We start from the raw sequence: 22,875 nt of genomic DNA, 5'->3' as shown, positions 1-22,875 counted from the left end.
TACACACAAGAAAATGTTTTATTACAATTATGCTGATTTAGAGTTTCACCCTCAACTGACACAAGTTCCACCTTCCTTCCAGCAATGCTTTACCAATCACATAGCAGAATAAATGAAAAGAAAATTAATGCAAACAGCAAGTAAATACAGCTAGGGGAAAATGTATTAAGAGTATAAAATCATTTCATGGATAACCCAGTACAAACATAAAATAATGTATAAACTGTAAAATCCAGTAATGAAATGATAAAACAGTTCCAAGGGTGAAATCTAAACAAAGCCGGAAAGTGACACAGAAAGAATTCTGCAAATGTCACAATATGGAAGAAAGGATAGCCTCAGCAGTTTTGTTCTTTTTGAAATAAAAAGGGCATTGTCTCACTTTGAAGCATCGTAGAACACTCGTCCTCAGCAAGTTACACATACACCCTTGTTTCAGCTGCAGCTTTTGAAAACCTCCTTCGACCTTTGTCTCTGGAAGCAGTGGAAGTCTCTGCTGATGCTGGCAAAGCCACCAATTGTAACTTTTTAAACTACACAGTTGTCATTTATTATCCTCCACTGCTTGTTGCAGTTGTCATTCAGAAAAAAAAGGTTTCCCTGCCAACTCAGAGCCTATAAAAGCTGTCTTCTAGGGTGAAAGGTCACAAAATATACATCATCTATTGTATGGCCCCAGTAGCATGCCTTTAATATTCAAACATATAACAACTATAGCAAAAGCACAAAAACAATATAGATACTTTAGAACAGAAAAATACATGAATTCTTTACACTGTTACAGATCCCCTCCCAAGAGTTAATCTTAAAGAAAATAAGCAGGAATTTATGTTAGCCACATGCACTGTGAAAGCCTTCCTGCCTTCTATTCCATCTGCACAGTATTTAATAGATATTTAGCCCAAGCTTTATAGTAACCAGGGATAGCCATGAATAATTGGGCTATACATTTCCAAACTGTAATGAAAAGATGTCTTTAGACTCGGGAATGTCACTGTCATATATATCTATAATATTGGCAATTCCTGGCCTTTTGCAGTCTCCATCATTTCAATGAAACTGGCCTTTAAATGAAATGACCTCTTAAAGTTTTGGGTAAGGTGCAGAGTCCAAAACTATTGGGATATTAAAAGGGGCTGTTTTAGGAGGCTGTGTAACTGCCTACCCAAAGTAAGTAGTTGAGAGCTAATACCAGAGACTTTCTATAATATGTTAGTGATGAAAAAAGTAAGTTCACAGCGGTCATCCTTTTCTAGGTACAATTTATCAATTTATACTCTCTGCAAAGATCCACTTTAGATGCTAAGCAGTGGTTAGTTTCTGTATTACCAGCCCAGGCCCTAAACAAGGATTTTCAAATGCCATTGTGCTGGTAGTTTATATCCATACCTCGACAGAGGTGGCAGAACCAACAGACACAGTATATTATGCAGTAAGCAAACTAAGCACCAACCACTTGAGAGCTGAATACACCTGTACTAAATTATTTTTTTGAGAGTTGCTAAAGCAGCTCCTGTGTTTGTTTGTCTTTGTTGTTGTTTGCTACTTTTTTGGATAATATGGATAGAAGTTGTGAAGAAGAACTCACACCCACATTTACACGACAACAACTGCTGGACCTGTACCTTTTTCTCCCACAGCACTGGAGCTAATTGCTAGAATGCAAGCAGAGCTATTACATAGAACCCAGGGAAAGAGAGTAGGAGCCTGGTTCTAAAATAAGAGGAGAATCTTGGACAGTGTAAGATTGCAGGTGAATAAAATGGAACAACACTGATCAGAAGCCAAAGGGAATACATGCTCAGTAGTTTCATGTGCTTCACAGAGACATGGCTTAGAGCTGAATCTCCGGACTCCGTGGTTGCATTGGACAGATTTAAAATTGTGTGGGTGGACAGAAGCAAGAGTGAAAACAGTAGGAAGAAAGGAGGTGGACATGCCGTTTTTGAAAATGAAGAATGGTGCAGCCCTGGAAACATTAAAATTAAAGCACAGATATGTGACCAGAATGTTAAGTTGCTCATGGTGGGCTTGTGGTCTGACTATATGCCAATGGAATTTTCACATTCCATTGTGCTGGCAGTTTATGTCCGCTACCTTGAAAGCGGTAGTAATAGCAACAGACACTGTATATTCTGTGGTAAGAAAACTAATCACCAACCATCCCAGTTCTTACAATACAATATCCTAGGACTTTAACCAATTTTCATTTTCCTCCACCTTAACTAACTGGACTTGTTATATGCCAGTGTTAAAAAGGCATATGACTCTATTGTTTTGCCACCTTTGAGTAGATTTGACCATAATTTGGTTCAGCTCATACCCACATATAAAGCCATTGTCCAGTGACTGCCATTCACCACCAGGACTATGCAGGAATATGTTTTCTGAAGGTTTCCCAGCTGTGAAAATCATCCTGTGTGGTCTTAGTACCAAGAAAGGGGCATTCCAGTGATTCCTAGGACTTCAGACCTGTGCCTCCTATAATTTATACCTTAAGAATTTTGAGAAGCTGGTCCTAAAACTGCTCTAACCCCTGATTTCAAAACATCTTGATCTTCTGCTGTATGCCTATTAGGCCCATATAGGTATGGAGGATGCTCTGAGCTACAATCTCCACAGAAACTACCATTTTGACAAAGCCAGTGCCACATTCAGGATAATCTCGCTTGATTTGTCCCGTGCCTTTAATACCATTTTGCCTCATTAACTGGGGAAAATACTCAAAGCTATGCATCTCGAAAGTCCCACAATCTCCTGCATCACAAACTACCTGACAGCAGCTTGTGAAGCTCAGGGACTGTGTGTCAGAAATGGCGATGTGTACCCTCAGTACTGACTCCATTCTTGTTCACCCTCTACACAAAAGACTTCCAATATAATACCAGCACTTGCCATCAACAAACATTTGCTGATAACTCCTCCATCATAGGCTGTATTAATAATTGGAAAACAGTCAGAGTATGCGCAGCTTGTAGAAGACTTTGTCTTGTGGTGCTGAGAGAGTTGATGGTGGACTTGCAGTGTCTCAAAGAATGTCTCAGACCAGTCACCATTCAGAGGGGGGACAAAGAAAATGGTGTAGAGCTATACTACCAGTCAAACATTTTAGAACACCTCAGTTTTTCTTCACATTTAATCAGTTGAAATGCAATGAATGACCTAAAATGGTGAAAAGGTAAGCAGTAAACTGCCAGAGGTTTAAATTTAAACTTTAGGCTAGCAAAAACTGAAAAAAGTAAATTTCACAATATTACAAAGGGCTTTCTTCAGGGAACAACTAATAGGTTACAACCTACTAATGTTCTAAAGTAATTTAAGTAAATTAAGCCTTGAAAGATGAAGCAATTTGCACAGGTGTCTCAACTTCTGTTGGTTACTTAAAAACATATTATTATTATTGATTATTTAATTATTAATTTAATTATGAATTTAATAATTTAATTATAAATAGTTTAATTTAATTACTCTTACTACTGAAAAGTACTTAAAAAGACAAATTCAAATTCAATTTTTTTTATTTTGTATTGATTTTAATTAAAAGCAATTAACAATCTATACAATTAAATCAAACTTAACAAGACCAAAATTCGAGTCCCACCCAAAAAAAAGAGAGGAGAGCCAGCCAACAAAGCAAATCTTTGAAAGCAGCAAGTAAGGAAGAGTATCCTTTTCCACTATATAAAAGCTTATTCTAAAATGTCAATTAAGACGTGTTTGTCCTTCTCCACTGTAAGCCTGTCAAACTACTCTATACTAGTCCAGAAGCTTTTATTTGTGTTAACAACATTGTTTCAGACTACTTCAAACTAGAACACAATACTCGACAAGGATGTCCCCTATCACCATTGCTCTTTGCATTTGCCAATGATCCAATGGCTGTTTACTTTTGAAATGCATCAAAGATAAACAGGACTTTCACAGAAAGACTTGAAGAGAAAATATCACTATATGTAGATGATATGGTACTGTATATATCTGACCAACAAAATTCCATGCCAGCAGTCCTAAAAACACTAGCAGATTTTCAAAAGATATCTGGACTCAAAATTAATTTGAATAAAAGTGTGCTTTTTCCAGTGACCTCTCTAGCACACAATATTAGACTGGACATCTTGCATTTATCTTAGCACATCAGTTTAAAAATCTAGGTGTAAATATCACAATTAAATATAAAGTTCTTGTTTTGCTATCTGCATGGAAAAAATTAAACAAGATATGAATAGATGGTCCACCCTCTATATCATATTAGTAGGGGGAATTAACCCTGTTAAGATGAACATCCTTCAAACCATCCCCATATACAGCACACTAACAAGCCATTTTTTAAGAAATTAAATCATAACATAATTTATTTGGAATTCAAAATATCCTCATATCCAAAGGGAGACTCTACAATGAGCTAAATCAGAAGGGGGCATGGCACTAACTAACTTTGGATTTTATTACTGGGTGGCAAATACACAGGGTATAAAGACCTGGACATCGACACAAATTGATGAACATACACAAGTCTACAATAGAATTAAAATCTTGCAGTACTTTATTTTCCCAGCTCTGTGCTATAGTAAATACACTATATCGTTAATATACTAATAATTCAAATGCCCTTCATTCAATCAGAATATGGAACCAATGTAGGAAGCACCTTAAGACTGTAAAGTTCTTATCTCTTGCACCTATACTTGACGACCACTTTTTACACCCTCTCAAACATACACAGTATTTAATGTTTGGAAAATGTCTGGGATTCAAACTTTCAGAGACTTGTACAAAGATAATGTTTCTGAATCCTGCGAATAATTAAGCTTCATATTTAACTTCTCATCCACACAATTTCTCCACTACTTTCAATCTAGAAACTTTGATAAATGGAACCTGCCCAATTTTCCTCACCATCCACCTGTTTCTATTCCAGAAGAAGTATTGATCAGTCTCAAAGACTCAGATAGCATCTCTACAACTTATAAAAAAAACATTTTAAAGTCTATTCCTTTCAAAGATCCCAGGGTACAATGGGGAAAGGATCTTTCACTTAATATTTTAGAAATGGAGCTGATGGCAGCCATGCACAGAAAACACTCTAATTCCATATGCGCAGAACACTCAATTATTCAACTTAAAATCTTCTGTCGAACACATGTATCTTGATTAAAACTATGTAAATTGTTTCCAGGGTAAGATTCAACTTCTAAATGTAGCAATCTAGCTGCAGCCTCACTAGGCCACATCATTTTGGACAAAAATCTTTGAATGCCTCTCAGACAGCCTAGGCGTCACAATCACTCCTAACCCATTAACAGCCGTGTTTGGTATTGTGTGGTGAATAGGTAGTCCCATTAAACAATATCATTCAAGAAAATGTTTTTTCTGAACCCAAATATATTAAGGTCTCTGAGGTGTTAGATTTAATAGGTGAATATATTATATTAATGAAACATTGAATATTTATACAGTATTGCTATCGTATTACTAAAAGATATTTAGTTACTTGATTTTGGAGTCTAACTGAAAATAAATTCCCTGTAAAATCCCGAAGACAAACTTACACTATGATATTTTACAAGCTGTAGTGCTCTTTTGATGGTGAAAAATAACTGAAAAAAGGATGTAAGCAGAAATTATAATTCAGAAAGAAAGGCTTTTGGTACTGTCTAATTCCTCCCAGGATACCTTGCTTGGTGACTGTCTATATGAAGTATGCAAATTCTTTCTTTTTCTGTGAGTGGTTTCCTTCACTACTGTCATATGGGACTAATATTATTTGCATATACAGTATAGTACTTTCAGGAAATAACTGAATCATGACTCATGAGTAAACAATACTTAGAGTATATGTATGCATTTTTATGAGTAGCTCTCTTCTTTAACACTAGAATTACCAAAGCTTATGAAAAAACTCGTAGATCTGTCCCACCTTAAATCGCTTCTTAAATCCGTTCGCACCTCTCCGCCAGCGTCTTTTGTCTTCTAAATGTGCCGAAAAAGATGCGCTTTAGCTCTGTAGTGTATCAGTATACATACTACCACCACTCCCCCCACCCACCCAGGGATCCGACACACAAACGCTGGCAAATCTGCCTTCTTCGTATCTCACCGTCACTTGATTTTCTTTTTATTCAGTTTTATTGAGTGTTCCTGCTCACGCTGAATTAGTATGTACCTTATGGTCTATGATGTCAAAAAAAAACCAACAACAGAGACATAGGTAGATATCCAACCATTATCCAACCCGCTGTATCCTAACTACAGGGTCACGGGGATCTGCTGGAGCCAATCCCAGCCAACACAGGGCATAAGGCAAGAAACATACCCCGGGCAGGGCGCCAGCCCACCGCAGGGCACATACTGTAGGTATATATGATATTTGGAATTATTCATTTTATGACCTGTATAGTACATTTCGGAAAACTTAGAGGCACGGATGCAACATTATTCATATTCATTCGCATAACATCTTGCGGTTTGTAATCAGTGACCACGTGTTTTATTTCCCTGATCTTGCCAGTCTCCACATGTTGCTGTATGCTGTTTTTTTTGTACTCCATTACATGCAGAGGAAAGAGCTATAGCAAGTCTTTATGTGAAAACAGCAGTATCAGATAGGGAGGAGGGGGGTAGGGAAGGATCCTGAACACAACTGAGAGAATAAAAAGTGAATAAAAAAAAAACAAAAAACAAAGCTAACCTTTACAAGTATCATAAATTACACCGGCTGTTACAGACTGAAATCAAATGTATGTTTTTATTCTAAAATAGTAAGAATAAGAGCAGTTCACTTCTCAAAACGGAGTCGTGCGGGATCAAGCTCGTGACCTTTTGATTACCAGTCAGGAGTTGATACCAATACACCACCGAGGCCCTTGTAGTAAATGTGTATCAATGTGGCATGCTAACGCGGCTTTTTTTTTTCTGCAGTTATATTTTTGAATAAAAGTACACTTGTTCTGTTATATTTGTACCTTTTGTGAAAGTGTTTCTATGATATTTGGACTTCAGGCTTCATACATTATATAGTTTATGCCTACATTTTGTCATTTACTACTAGAATATGAAAAATGTTTTGTTTTAAAAATGTGTTTACACAGATCACTGTAGAAACGGAATACACATGAAATGCGTTAGTTCCAAATAATGATCTATTATTTCCATTCTAAAACTCCACTTCACTCCCAGATAATCAATCAAGGCATGAGCTGGGAGAAGTTCGGTGGGGGGATGGAATAGCCGGCTTCTTGCAGCTTGTCTTTATCGGCACATTCAGAAGACAAAAGACGCTGGCGGAGAGGTGCAAACGGATTTAAGAAGAATTTTAAGGTTAGACGGATCTACAAGTTTTTTTGTAGGCTCTGGTAATTCTAGTGTTAAGGACAGGTGGGGTACTGCCCCCATCCCACAGCAGATGGAGCTGTTGCAAGTAAAAGTTAAATAAGTAGTAAACATGCCTGAATAACTTCAGGTACTGTTAAAAGGATTATAACAAACTTAACTTATGCTGCATTCTATTTGAAGTTCAAAGTCAGAATTTCGGAGTTCCTAGTCAGAATTTTCAACTGGAACACTCTCTTAAATTGGATTTCTTATCTGTTAAGTCCAAGTTTATCTTGACTTAAGATTACGACATCAATCCAACATGGTAACATACACCACAAATGTTAGTCTAAATTATAGTAACATACTGTTTATTAGCACTTCTGTCTATTTGTCCTTAATTAAATTAGTCGTACTGTTGAACCTCTCTCTGTGGACATTGCAGTATTTGGAACACCATGTAATGCATTGTTATCAACATATATTTATTTTGATGCCACAAGCACATTGCAGGTTTTCCTAGACATTTCCATATTGGTTTTCGAATGTTTTATGGAAACACAGTCAACTTGGGTGTGATGTAATTCTCATCTCTGACGCCTGACTTCTAAGGTAAATGAAAGGCAGCATAAGTCGTCATAATTAAAATTTTTCAAATTTCCACAATATGTTCAATGTAATATCCTATCGTGAAAAATATTTGTTTTTGGAGTATATGAAACTGTGTTTGACAGCATCAGCCTGTTTCTTGGTTGCTGGGGCAGATCCTTTAACTGTGCTGTGTTCTTGTTCTTCACATGTGCAGCCTACTCTAAATGTTTCAATTCCGCCTTGAAGACTAGAGCCCTTTTCAAGTGACCCACTGACTGATTTATTTGTGATGTAATTCATAAGTTACGCAAATTTGCACATCTTGCTATTTTGGAGAACCTGTCATCATTATCTAAAATCACAATGATTACTATTTACAATAGTATTTACCCATTAAATAAAAACTGGAAATGTATTAAGAGTCATTACAGTTTCTGCTTTCAGCGCTGAATATACAATGTTGATGTTCAGATATTTTTTAATACTGTCATTTTGATGTTTGTACCGTATGATAAAATAATATGTCAGTAAATTATTTTTTTGTCATTAACAAATTTAACAAATAAAGATAACCCTTTTTATGTCATTTACTGGGTGTGACAGATAGGGGGCGCTATCATCCCCTTGAACCCTCAGATCAGACGGCAGACATGAGATAAAAGTCCAAATGTTGACTTTATTATTATAAATAAGTGCACAAAGCACCCTCCACTCCACTATACTTAATAAACAATCAATAATCACAAATAACCACAATAATAATATTCCTCCACACCTCCCAGCAGCTCAGTCACCCTTCCTCTCAACTCGGCTCAGTCTGCTGGGGTTTCCCATCATCCTTTAAAAGTCCTTGACCCGGAAGTGCTTCTGATCCCTCCATCCACGTGATTCTTAACACTTCCGGGTCAGGTGAAAACTCCTTTTCTTCTGTCCCTGTGACTAGGATGCCCTTCCAGGTTATAGTGCAAATAAAAATCCTCATGCCTCCCTGCAGCGTCCTCTGGCAGCCCCCATGGTATCCAGCAGGGCTGTGAAGGAAAACTCCAATGTCCATGATGCCCTGCTGTAATTTGGGGCACCTCCATGTTGCCAGGAGGGCTCCGTCTGGCGGCGTGGGGGTATTGGCCAGTATGAACGGCCAGCCATATCCCGCATGGGTCACACATTATCCTCACTGTTGTTGGTAGCCTAATACATAGTGAAATGCAGTGTCTCTCTCTGTGTCTCTCTGCCTCGTGTAAACTTTACTGGAGACCATCTCCTTCCTTGGATGTCCACCTACACCACTGCCACTGCTAAAATCTTCCACAACTCCTTCCACAATTTAATGATCTCTTCTTTACTGCATCCACTGCCTTCACATTCATGCCACTGCCTTCACCTCACATAGCTCACATGTTGTAAGAAGCAACATCATTTGCACTCACTTTCCTCAACTTCATTTGCCAATCTAAGCCAGGATGCATTCCAGGACTCACTGGTGGCCATGTACCAAGGCCAATGGAGTGGGTCTTGATTGTTCTGTTCTTTAAACATTTGGCCAACCCTCTGTCTCCCTAAACACACATATACACCCTGTACATGTCTTCTCAGGATATATCTTCCCCTTCTGACAACTATCTCTCCCAGGTCTGTGTGTTTCCATCAGAATTTTCTTTTAAAAATTCTACTGATTTTAATACACAAGACCATGTAGCAGATATACTAAGAAGCTTGTCCATGATTCTGTCTATGTTCATTCATATCACTGGGCTTTATAGAGGATTACTTTATTTTCAATGCACATGCATTATCTTTTACAGCTTCCATTAGCTAGATTTATGAGTCATAGACTTAGGAAACCTTCACCCGCTCACACAACAGATCAGAACTTTTTAATGAGATAAAATGACAAATTCTACTCTAACAGAACAAACGGGTAACTCTGTATTTCATATGTAAATAGTTGTCAGTAGGTTCAGTAAAAAGTGTACCTTTAATAAGAATAGTGAAAAAAGCTGGTACTCAAAGAGGACAAGAGGAGTGCTGTAAAGTTTAATTAAAAAATAGAGTGAAAAATAAATATTTATAGCATTGTTTTGTAAAATTTATTCATACAAAAAGTCAAAGCAATGTTGTTTTGGTTGATCCTTCTGTCTTGTTATTAGCCGCCTCTGCTTCCAAAAAGCTCGGCTATTATGTAAGCATCCAAGACAAAAGCTGGAGTTCATATGCAAACTTGTGAATACTGATTCTCCCTTTAATAGGGAGATGGAGAAAAGATTCTCAGTTTTCCTTAATGATTAAATATAAAAGATTGAACGGTAACTTCTACAGACTTGCTGTGGAAACAATCAAAAATGTGTCCACTTATCAAAAGAATCTAGAGAACTATCATATTTCTGATTCTCTTAATAGTGCAATACTGTTCTCTCACAGGATTTTCTATATTTTGCAAAGTTCTCTCTATAGCTGAAGTTGAAATATTCAGTCAGTAATCAAGAAGACATTAATTAGGCACAATTTGGAGGACATTTTCTCAACTTCTAATAACCTGAAATCAATCAGGTTCTAAAACAGAGACAGTATGGAATTTTTAGTTAATATTTTTTTACAAATTACTACAAGTACTGTATATACTTAAATTAAGTTCTAACAATGAATTATTAAAACATAAGAAAAAGGCCTGAAGATAACTAAAGAGCTAACGAAATGTGGCTTAAAGCTTGAGCACATGAAGTCTACCACATTTTAGATGAACCACCAATGTAATTATTAAGGTTAAAATTAAGTATATAAGTAATGAACACCCTTATATATCGAGGAAAAACTAGTGAGAAAGTCCAAACACCCCCAAATATAAAACAGTGATAAAATTAATGGGAAAACCTGTAAGACATCCCTATTAAATAAGCAATGTTTAGAATAATGTAAGAATAAACATGCACATGAAATTACTGGTGGCTGTAGTTGATTGGTTAAGTTAATAGAATTCTACATATTAAGAGTCAGATGTATTAGATAAGGCAATGGTAATAGAAAGGTATTAAAGAGATTGACTTGTTTATTTAATTGCTCATACCATGGACTGATACATTTGTGTACATTTATGTACAAATAAAGAAATATTCTGCATTCTCATCTGGTCTCTATGAATGACTTCTTTGAAAATAGAAGAAAGCTTTTTACAAACCGCACAAGAAAGAAAAACCAAAAACATAAATGCTGTGTGCTTACCATACTCCAAATAACCCAAATAAAATCACTTCAGAACATTGGCACTCTGTTGCAGTCCTCAGGGCATCCTCTGTTACTCTCACTACTCTGTAGGACACTCTCTCTTTACTTGCTGGTTAGCAAAAGACTTGTTGCTCAACTCACTTTCACTCTTTTACCCTATGGTGGGGTTCATTCTTCCAATCCCCACCTCTTCAAATTGTGGTGTATGCCTGTGTTCCCCATACTGGAACCCCACACTTCATTCGTTCTAAGTGCTTTATGTCTAATGCATGCGTACACTTATGAGGCCCTGCTTGCTCGGCTCTTTCATCTGGTAAGCTACACAACAAATTTTTATCTCAGTACCAGCATTCCAAAATGTCATCCCTACCAGCATACTAAAAAAAAAACAACTTTATTAATCCCTGTGAAATTCATGACCTATCCCATCCCAACACTAAAGAAACTAACTTGAACTGATATATTTTAAAATGTTATTTTAAAAGTGAAAGAAAACACAGGGATGTAATGCGCCATTCACTTTTTAACACAGATGTAAAAAATAATTACTATGTGATGGCAAAAGGCAAGTCTTTAATGTTATAAAACAAGAATAAATTTATAAAATGAGAATAATATCACAATGATTCTGAAATAAATACTAATACAATACAAAATTTATAAAGAAAAAAAATCCTAAAGTAAGAAAAAAATTCAATCAAAATGAATTTAACTGAATTGAACTAAATAAAACTATGTTCTGACACATAAAGTGACTTGTGAGGCACTCCCAGCGTTGGATTATAGATAATATTTAACAAAAGACCAAGTGAAGAAATGTAAGTCAGGGGCCAAGTCAAGTTCATAATCAAAAAATGTACTAGGGCTCACAAGACGGGATGCTACCACCCAGGGTATGGTGGGACGCTCTGCCCATAGCAGGCAGTCACCCACTGTCCCAACATTCCAGGTACCAAAGTCGAACTAAAGTGTTCCTTTGTGATTGCTTGGATGCCAACAATGGAATAGCTGCTGCCACGTCTTTCTGTGTACATGTCCAGGAGAATACCACAGATTACCAGCTGACCTTTCTTTCCCATGGATCCCTGGCCAGACAAGGGAGCAGGATCAAAACCAGCTAGGACTCCAGTTGGTCCTTCACAACCAGTGCATCTATGACTGTAAAAAGAAATCAGCATATTGTTGTATTTAACTAAAGGTAGCTTCACTGACAAGTAACAAGACTAATGGAAATTATCAGTTGTTCAGCTATTGCTAAATGTTGCCTTATCAAGCACCAAGGCACTCTGTGAAGGCAAAGATGTAAAAGGCATCACAAGAGCACGAGAGAGAGAGAGAGAGGGGCATCAGAAATGTCAAGACACTTCAAAACCTCTGTCACGATAGCTACTTAAAGGGTATCACAACGAGTCTATGAGGAAAAAGAATGTACAATGACTTGCAATTTTAAACAACACCTTAGTTGGATTATTAAAATTAGGACTGGAAAAGCTAAAAAGTCAAACTAACTAACCAATGCAAAGCTTTGTATTTACGCTTTGATCTGAATTGTTCAGGCTATACCTTTTCTTTCTGTTTTAACTTCTAGTGTTTGATATGCTTGGTTTCTATACACATAAGTTTAGATTGAAGTAAAGTTTGTTGTTTTCTTATGGAAATTGCCTTATTGTTTACTCACAATACTAATCAGCAGATGGTCGAAAGTTCTATAAAATAAGGTAAGATACACGTTCTGCAGCATCCAACCCAGGTCATAAGTGTTAAAAGATTAAATAATACATAATAAGCTGTGATTGTTCAGGTTGAATTCTTTAAGAGGCAGTGAACTGGGAGCAGATGGTTGTCTGAGATTTTAGCAGAAGCAAGTTCCTGGCCTTTGTTAGGGTATTTAGTGCAAGCATTTCAGGGTTGGCTGTCCACATGGTCCAGTTTACATTAAAATGCATTAACATCAAGTCAAGCTTGTAATGATCATGATTGACATTTGTTTATTTGTTTGAAGTCATCACTATTCAGAATGATTCATCATTAAGATGTTTATAACAAAGTAAATTATTTCTGTTGCTAAGTTAGCCAGAATGATGTAATTCATAGTAACATGAATGAATTCAGTTCACATTTCAATGCCTGGATCACACATTTAGTTTTAATTGTACTGTGCTAATTTTTTGACCATTGCTCATTCACATAAATCTTCAGTTCCCCTCCTGCTTTTCCCAGTCGGAAGAAACCCATGCATCTTTAAAATAGCATTTGAAACAAGGGGGTCTACGCCATTTCTCCACAGTATCCAAAATAACCTAGTACATGAATTTGCCCTAACTTCTTATGAGATGTACCAGTATATAAATGCAACGTATTCAAGTTCAATGCTTGCAGGGATATAAAACTGGAAACAAGATTGGTTCCCGCATTGTGCAGTCTGTTCTTGTTAAGTAATTGAGAGGTGAGTATTACAAGGTGTATGTGTTGTGAGGGACAGCCGGTGTTTCAGTCTGGCCGGGACGTCCCTCCACTAAAAGAGAGAGCCTTTTTAGGACATTACATCCCCTGGGAGGCTAGGTGGCAGCTCCCCTGGACAGAAATGGTTCCCAGGATTCCCGCAGGGCAGCCTGGGACATGGAGTCCGGTACTTCAGCCCTGTTGGGTACCGTGGGTGCCGCCAGCGGGAGATCACCAAGAACCCAGGGATTATTATGGTGACGTTAACCCGGAAATACTGTACTTAAGAGTCACGAGGTCGGAAACCGGCAGTACTTCCGGGACATCTGAGGAAGGCATTTTGACTCTGAGAAGGAATACTTCCGGGTCAAGAACTATTTAAAGGACTACGGGAAACCCAGCAGGGAGAGCCGAGTTGGGAGGAAGGGTGACTGAGCTGCTGGGAGTTGGAGAATTGTGATTATTGTGATTGTGACTATTGTTTAAGTATTGTGGAGTGGAGGGTGCTTTGTGCATGTTATTGTATTAATAAATCCAAAATTTTGACTTTTATCTGGTGTCTGGTGTCTGATCTGAGGGTTCAAGGGGACGACAGCGCCCCCTATCTGTCACAGTGTGAAACAAGGTTATTAAGCTCAGGAACATTACTTAGGCACATCCAAGATTAACTTGTCCACCAATAAATAAGAGCCTTAGGAATCACTTTACACAGGCAGTTTCATGATAAAACAATCTATCAATTTTGAAATGTTGGAATAATTTACTTTCTTAAATAAAGTATATTCTGGTACGCAACAAGTTACAGATCCATTTCATCCAACATAAAGATACCAGTAACTCTAAATTGGGCTGAAATGAATGTGTGTGTGTCAGTGTTCTCTAAAACAGTCAGTTTGCATGTGAGTGCCCTCTGAAACTGTTTAGCACCGAGTTTCTTCCTGCCTAACATTTCATACTCTGAGTTCTTGTGACCCTAATAAATAGTGAATCACATACACGAGGTCACCAGTTGAAATTAAGGGGGAAGTGCATTTAAGACTGAAGCCAAGAAGAACTTCTTTACTCAAAAAGTTTCAGGAACCTGTCATGTAGTGAAAGCGAAAGCCTTGACAACTTTAAGAAGTATCTGGATAAGATATCAAGACAGCGTAGCTATTAATTAAACAGATGAGCTTGATGGTTAGAATGGTCTCCTCTTGTACAGTATGTCAGTTTTTTATGTTCTTAGTAAAAGTATGTACTTTTATATAACACAAGAAGACAGAAAATTTCTCAACTGGTAAACTTAAAATACAGCCTGTGGCAGATCTTCATATTTCCTTTCCACTGCCATGTACTTGGTTATCCTTCTATTTTGTGAATAAAAAAGAACTTTTCTTTGTGCTGACAGACAAAGTCTACAAAAGATGAAGTGATGGTACATTGAGCAGTGAACTCAGGTACGGACAAAATCAAGATCATGTCAGGCAAAATCATTATTACACAGGGTCAAAGAAAGGGAGCAGACGCGTCAAAAATAAAGCCAGGAGTTGGAAAAGTAGAAAACCGAACAAGCAAGCACAGCAGAATAACAAACTAAGAAAAATGAAATCACAACAAATGAAGAGCTCAGCTGTTACAATGACCAAAGTCTAGGAAATGGGCATTGTCTCCAGAAAAAGACACAGAGAGACGAACTAGCTTCACAGCAACGGGAAAAGCCCTGTGTATTCTAAACACTTAACGTAGACCTTTTTGTTCTGTTTTGCGCTGCTAAATACTGTTTTCAGAAACTATCATTCAAATCAAAATGTGCGCTCTGGTTTTAGAGATGGGAGTTGGGGGATGTAGGGGAATGTAAAGGCCAGCGGAAGAAACTACCATCTCAAAGTTTTGGAAAACAGGGTTCATGTTTTCAGCCATTTTCATTGTCTGTGGAAAGTGTACATGTTCTCTCTGTATCAAATGAGAGTAATAAAGAAAAACAAAAGTAATTTGAATTCATAGTCCTAGATAAGGGAGGCTACACTCACATTACATAGCTAGGGTTTTTTTTTTTGGAGAAATTCTGTTACAATTAGAAAAACTTTTAAATAGATAATGTCTGGTCACCTACAATTCAGAGTCACTTATATATTTTTTCATGGTAGTTGTAAAATAAATCAATAAATAAACTAACAACCAAAACCAATTGTGCACAAAAATTTTATAAGTAACACTGAAAACTCCATCAACTGTTGAGACTGAGGAACTGCACAATTTCATTATGTACATCACCTTTGACTGAAAATGACAATGTCAAAGAGTTCATGCCCACTCTTCATCATAATCCATCTATTATTTGAAAACTCTTCTGTCTAAGCCCTATTGAGAGAATAATGAACTCAGGGTGTGACAGCTTAGTGTGAGCTAGTTCTACAAAAGGTGAGGCAGCTCTTCTAGAATAGAATAGTACAGTAATAAATATTTCATAAATATTGTTATGTTGTGTAAATTGTAATTTGTGATTCAAAGGAAATCAATTTAAGCATCTTTCATATCTTAAAAAAATCTTACTGACTGTTGCAGGCAAGTATTAAATATAGTTTAATTAGGAAGAAAGATTTTGAAGTATTGTTTTCTTATTCAATCAACTTCTTATATCAAATTAATCTTTTGTCAACTGAATGAATATAACTGACAAACACAGATGGTGATTAACTGAAACAAATGTCACAACACTACCTGATCTGGTAAAAATACTGCCATTTCAGTGAAACAGTACTGATCTTTTCTGGAGAAGTCACACACTGTAATTTTCAGGATGAATATTTTAAAGCACTTTTTTATTAATTGTTTTTAAGAAGTTCCATCTGAAGGTAACAGCTAAGGAGAGAATTAAATCAAAACAGAGTGCTATTATGAACAATGCAGCACATTCTCTCTCTGACAAACTAACACAGAGGCCTTTCAGCCTAGGAATTATTCAGCAGAAGTGCGTCAAGAGACTCAACTGGGACTCCTTTATACCAATAGCAATATGTCTGCATAAAGAGACATAAAGTGACAGCCAAGTGAGAAGATTTCTTTCTTTTTTACTTTCTTGCTTTATTGTCACTCTGGTGTTTGTTCAGACCAAAGTGTATGTTTATTTACCTGTTTATGTATTTATTTATTTAATGTGGCTCCTTAAAGGCCAAATTTCACCCAGGGGACAAATGAAGTTCTATTTACGATATCTATCTGTCATTGACGGGGGTCTTGCAAGCTCAAGGTAGTGAAACCCCATATTGCACTATAAAGTTTAGGAACATTACAGTACTAATAATATAACAATGACAATGAAAAATCATATGATTGTAGGGAAAAATGATCCAAATAGAATTTTTAAATTAGGTTGTGCCCCTATATTGTGACCTGCTTAACTTTTTTTTGTAAGCAGGGGAAATATGTTAGTTTAATTTGTTTAAGTTGAGAAGCAATGGAATAGGGTGATGTACATAGAGTTGTAACCAGGTGTTGCTTTCTGGCTTTTCTATAGCTCTATTTTTTATTTTTGTTGATTTTGCTGGTATTGTTGTGTTAATACACAATTTAGTATTTGTGTATTTTCTCATGTTCCAGAGCCATGCTGAAATCACTGCTGATGGACCTCGCTCAGCCTAAATATTTCAGGGTAGGGAGTAGGTTCTTCACAGTTTTCTTTGGTTGTCATGGAGTTCTTTGGATTTTTCTAGGTTTTTCATTACTTTTGTTTTTTTCTTTGGTATTTGAATACTGGATATCATACTGGTCTTGTGAGCTTTGGGTTGCCATTTTAGGGGTTGCTTTTTTTATTGGGTTGCCATTTTTAACTCTTTTTGCTTCATTTGTGCCTTTTCTTCTGTTTGCCTTATTTGTGTGCATCTTTTTTGTTTGTCTAAATACATTATTTATAAAGAGATTATTGTTTTGTCTTGACCCTTAAGACAGAAGTTTATTGTTTACCCTCTCACTGGAAGGGTATTTTGTGCATTTTCAACATTTAAAGTAAACTTTTTTAAGCTGGTCTCCCACATTTTGGATTTGTGCCTGTTGAGTTTTTACTTTAGTAAAAAATAAAAAATACTACTGATGCAGATGTACCTGTGAGCTACTTAGTGTCAACTGTCAGACGCTCTACTTAAGAAGTTAAAAAGACATCTATAAGCATTTAATACAAACTATAGAAGATGAGACAATATTTGTGTTTACAACAGCATCCTATTTTTTTCAGGCAATAATGAAGGTCTGTTAGGGCTTTTCTGTGTTCTATTGTCTCCTTGTTGCCAACTAAGATCAGGTGTTTCAGTGGCACATTTATTAATATGTTTATTCTTTTACTCTTATGTGACAGATGGTTGTGACAACATAGAGACCTCACAATACAAACAAATAAAGGAAGTACAAAAAAAATTGCTGCCTCTACAGGGCTAATTATTTGGAACCTCCCACATGCACACCAAAACCATTCCTTTCTCACCTTCCATCCTTCTTTTGGCTTCTTCAGACCGTGGACCTAATCTGCTTTCAAAGGTCTTCTGCCTGTGAGGTGGCTCCAACCTCCAATAAAACGTCACTTCCAGTCAAGCGTCTGGCATTGGGGTTAGCTTTCAATTAATTACAAGCACGGCAGAATACAATTCTCTACAGTGGTTTCTGGTGCTCCTGAACCTAAGAACATTCTTGTGTTCCAAAAGGAACAAGCCATGCAGGGAACTCTCCAACTGCCAGCTCTAGCATAAGGACCTACAGACTCCTACAGACTCTCTTCTAGAACCATACACCATCTAGCAGTCAAAGTTATTTTCCATCTTAACCAACTGGCAATTAAACAGGGTTTTCCTTTAGGAACTGCAATCTTTGTGTTGCGGACCATAGCTGTACCATCTGCTGAAAAAAAAAGTCGATTTTTTTTACAGGTTTTTAGCTTACAGTCTTTAAAAGGGAACAATCACTCAGTCACTGTGGATAAGTAACTGTGTCTTCCAAAAAACAACCTGCTTTTTATAGCTTGCATCCTGCAGCACTGGAAGCATTAGGATAATACAGCATTCAACTAAAACTCTGAACTTATCATTTCCAATCCCCTATACCCAGTAATGAAAATAGAAAGAAAACATGCCATGACCTACCCATAAACTCAAGCCTGGTCTCTCAAACCAGGGTTTGTCCAACTACTTTGTCAATCCAAATTGGCGATGTATACCATGATCAGGAAAAAAAAGAAACACTTTATAGGTTGAATTTCGTTAGAGCAGTTTATTTTAAATTAATCATCTCAATCCATAATACTAAATATTGAGAAAGTAAATATTAATGTTACCAGAACAAACAGTAACAGGGTAACCAATTTTAGCTTGATATGCTCTACTGTTTGTACATTGTGCTCATTGGTTGCTTTGTGCAGTTTTTAAATTGTAGCTTCTAAGAGCATAACATGACAACATACTTTTTGTGCACATTAACAGCTTTCATAGGAGAATCCATGTTTACTTTCCCACTTCGGTAGTGTGAACGTTCAGACAGCGCAAGTGGCGCAATTTTAACTTCCAACTTCCCAGTTCTGCCATATGATGAATGCATCAACATTTGCATGCACTCACTGCTCCCATTGTTCTCTCTGATGGCAGTAAAAATAAATACATTTATATTGCACATACTGCTTAATGTTATTATTTTTACATCTTAATATTATGGTTTTTTTTTTGTTGCACATCTTTTTTTATACTATACTTAAAAATATTGTGCAGTGTGCAGTGTTCAAATTTGAAACATGCTTATTAAGAATGAACTGAATTGAACTGGTAGCAAAGTTGTAAGAGCAGCTACTTCCTACTCTAGATTGCTATCTCAATCTTGGTCTAGTCACTGTCTATGTGATGTTTTCATGTTCTCCCATAGTATTTGTGTGGGACCCATAAGGGATATGCTTTCTAGTTTAAGTGGCAAAACTACCCTGGTATTGTGAGGGTGTGTGGTAATGTGCGTGTGAAAACAGTATGATAGACATGTGCCTGTGGATTCTATTAGAGACTACAAAATTGAATTAGGAAAGTTCTGAAATGGACGGATTTTTGAATTTTGCTAAACATATATGCATTTTAAAGTACAGTTCTCTAGAAGTCCTTTGCATTCAGTGTTTTGACACACTGTACATTTCTAACCTAGGACCATAGATTATTGCATTTATGTTTTGTCATAAAATTCTATTTAACTTAGACGTGTTTTATACAAACCCATTAAGGAATACTTCTGTCAGATGAAGGGGACTACAGCCAGTTTCACAAATCAGATGGGACTTTAAAATGCATAGTATGCAACCTACAATTAAAACCAGAAGCCCAAGAGCTGTGAAACATCCGTGTCTGTAGGAGATACAAATTCAAAACACAATGTAATCAAAAATTACCAGATTATCCAAGCAGCATCCATCCTATGGGTTTTGCATCTGCTGAGACATTTACCCATACTACTGCAGTCCTCTGAGTGACCCATTTGAGCCCAGCACCCACCATCTGACGTCTGATAATGTCATTCACAGCAGAATGTCAATGTAAATCAGCTCCATGGCTTCAATGAAATGTTCAGACAAGTAAAGCCAAGGTTTTACTGTTCTATATTAATTGTTTCAAGAAAGTGTCTGACACCCCCTACAGGCAACTTTACTGTTCACTTTGTGAAGAATCACCACAGGCTTCTTCACAAATATCTCTTCGAGTCCATCACTGTAGTCTCTCAGAGGAGCAAAGAGGAGGCAGGAAGGATAGAAATAAAAAGAAAAAGACTGCCTATAGTTAAAATTACATAAAAACAAAACACAATAATGACAAACCACATTTAATCCAGATTTCACCTCGATGCAAAGACACCCCTAAAGGGAGATCAGAGCAAAGACATCAGGCCTGCACAATCCAGGAAACGGGGCCTTCACAGTACGGCGGGTGTCAAGCTTGATCCTCATAAGCAGTGTCAGAGGCAGACTTCACAAGTCCCTTAAGCAGCTATATTGCAGCTACTAATCCGACACTCATAAGTAAAATAACATCCCATGATCCAACGGTTCTCAGCTCTCTAAACAGAAAGCACTTCAGGCAGATGCACTGGTGCCAAAAACTCTAGACCAATGTGCTCTGCTGGGTTTAGCTCTGTCACCTCCAATAATTCACTTGCTAGTGCTCTCTGTTCAGAGCGGCAACTGCTGGTGTGGATCCCTGCAACATCAACATTTCCCTGTACTAATCCTGCACACACCACCTCACCATGCCTCCTACACCACCACTTACAAAATCATATCTTATTTCCACATTGATGTCAGCTACATGCATCAGCAGATCATTCATATTCCTCTAAATCTGACTAATTCATTGCATGTTGCCACCAATGCTTTTACTAACACAAGTTAAATAATTTCTTCCATTCTGACATCAGCAGCAACTGTGGATTTCTACTGTCCTGTGAAATTAGGTGACTTAAAGCCCCTCTCAAGGCCACTTCTTGGTAAGCTTGGAATCAGGTCTGGGGTCAGAGGTTATGTTGTGAAGTCCTGTGTCCAAAAGCCCCTAAAACCACTTTATACTGTTTAAGTGGAGAAGGGCACCCTTAGCCCATAGACAGCACTCAGACTTTTAGGATAGGCAGCAGAATCAAGCTTTATTGTGCAATGCATATACCAAATCAATTCAGTTGAACTGAGTGCCAAGAAAAGGATCTATCTTGCTTTCATTACAGTTCTTATTACACCGTCATCTGACTCCCAGCATTCCATTGCATTCGTCCTGCCTCTAATTAGCTCCCCCTACATTTCCCAACCTAACGAGTGTGGCACTCTATTCTATCCATCATGCCCACTTAAAAGGCCCTCTCCCCCCCTTACAACCATCCAGTAACTGCCAAAAGTCCTCAGCTCACGTTCACCACATAGAAAGGGAAGGGGGGTTGCCTGTCAGCCCCCCTCTGCATGCCTGACCTTGGCTTATGAAATATGGGTGGTTTCTAGCTTGCTAACAAAAATAAAAAATATACAGGCACAGGCCTTTTTGTGATTTAACCCTTACTATACTAATGTGTACGTGCACATTTGTTTAATTTAATAACACTCTGCTTGTGTTCAGATTCAATGGTATGTGCTTCAAAATGGAGTCACTATGGTTCATTGTGAACTGCATGCCTTTCACTTTTGACTTTATGTGTTTCAGCTTATACTCCATGTGAGTGTTTCAAAATAAAGTGCATACATTATTACAGAGTGTATGCATTTCAGTATATAGTATGAGCGTTTCAGAGTACATTGTAAACATTTCACTATTTAGTGTACTGTATGTATTTCAGGGTATAATGTATGTGTGTCATTGAAGGGTGTATACGCCTCAATATATTCATGTAAGCATTTCATTATGCAGGGTATATATTTCAGTGTATGCACTATCAGTAATATCAGTATTTCAGTATGTCGTTTATGCATGTTAGCATATACTGAATCTGTTTCAGTATATAGTGGAGGTGTTTCATTGTATAGTGTAAGCATTTCTGTATGCAGGGTAAGCATTTCATCATACAGTCTAAGCACAGTTAAGAATGATTTATGTCCTAATTGGCATCTCATATATTACTCATTACTCATTACTCATACATATTTTGTTTCTGGTACTGGTTCTTAATACTAGAAAGACTATTTCCAACAATGTGACGCTAGTGGTTAATGACCGTTTATGGCTGATTCCCTCCACTATGAGTACAGAACCTTTTACCAGTTATAAGCATCTTTAATAGTTCACTGGCTTTGTTTCTGTTTCAGTCATGCTAAAACCAGCACTTTCTATTGGCCCTGTAATTTCTTGCCTCTTGGCAATCTGGTTGTGCCTTTTTCCTTAGGTTCTACTTTCTTTCTTGCTTAAGTCAGTTACTTTAACATAGACACTAACACTCTGTATTGCTTGTGTTCATATAACTGAGACACTGGTACTCTGAACCGACTCTGTCAATTTTTATGAGTCCGACACTAAAACCCTACTTTGGCCCTATTCAATCATTTATCTCAGATAATAATTCTCCCAGTTGTGATGTCATGCTGAGCCTTTTATTAAATATATTGCTGCTGTAAAACTAAAAGACATTCCTTGGAAGTTAAGGTTTAGTGTGAAAAAAACCAGCAATAAATTAAGACAGCTATTTGATATTAATTTAATCACAGAAGAGAGAGCAAGATCAATAGTTTATAGGTCCAGAGCAGCTCACTAAAAATCCACTTCAGCCACAATAAACAACATTGAAGACAAGTTTATTGAACTTTTCATAACTTGCCCACTGCTGAAATCCCACCTTATTCTTCAGCTT

General features: G+C 37.1%; 1 protein-coding gene across 1 annotated transcript in view; it reads right to left on the bottom strand.

Annotated features, from left to right (window-relative positions):
• Positions 1 to 22,875, bottom strand: part of LOC120525770 (MAM domain-containing glycosylphosphatidylinositol anchor protein 1) — a 1,080,913-nt gene that overhangs the window by 1,005,712 nt on the left and 52,326 nt on the right. The window lies entirely within an intron of this gene.

Source organism: Polypterus senegalus, chromosome 3 (genome assembly GCF_016835505.1).
Source record: "Polypterus senegalus isolate Bchr_013 chromosome 3, ASM1683550v1, whole genome shotgun sequence".
NCBI lineage: Eukaryota > Metazoa > Chordata > Cladistia > Polypteriformes > Polypteridae > Polypterus > Polypterus senegalus.
This window is presented reverse-complemented; position numbering and strand designations above follow the sequence as displayed.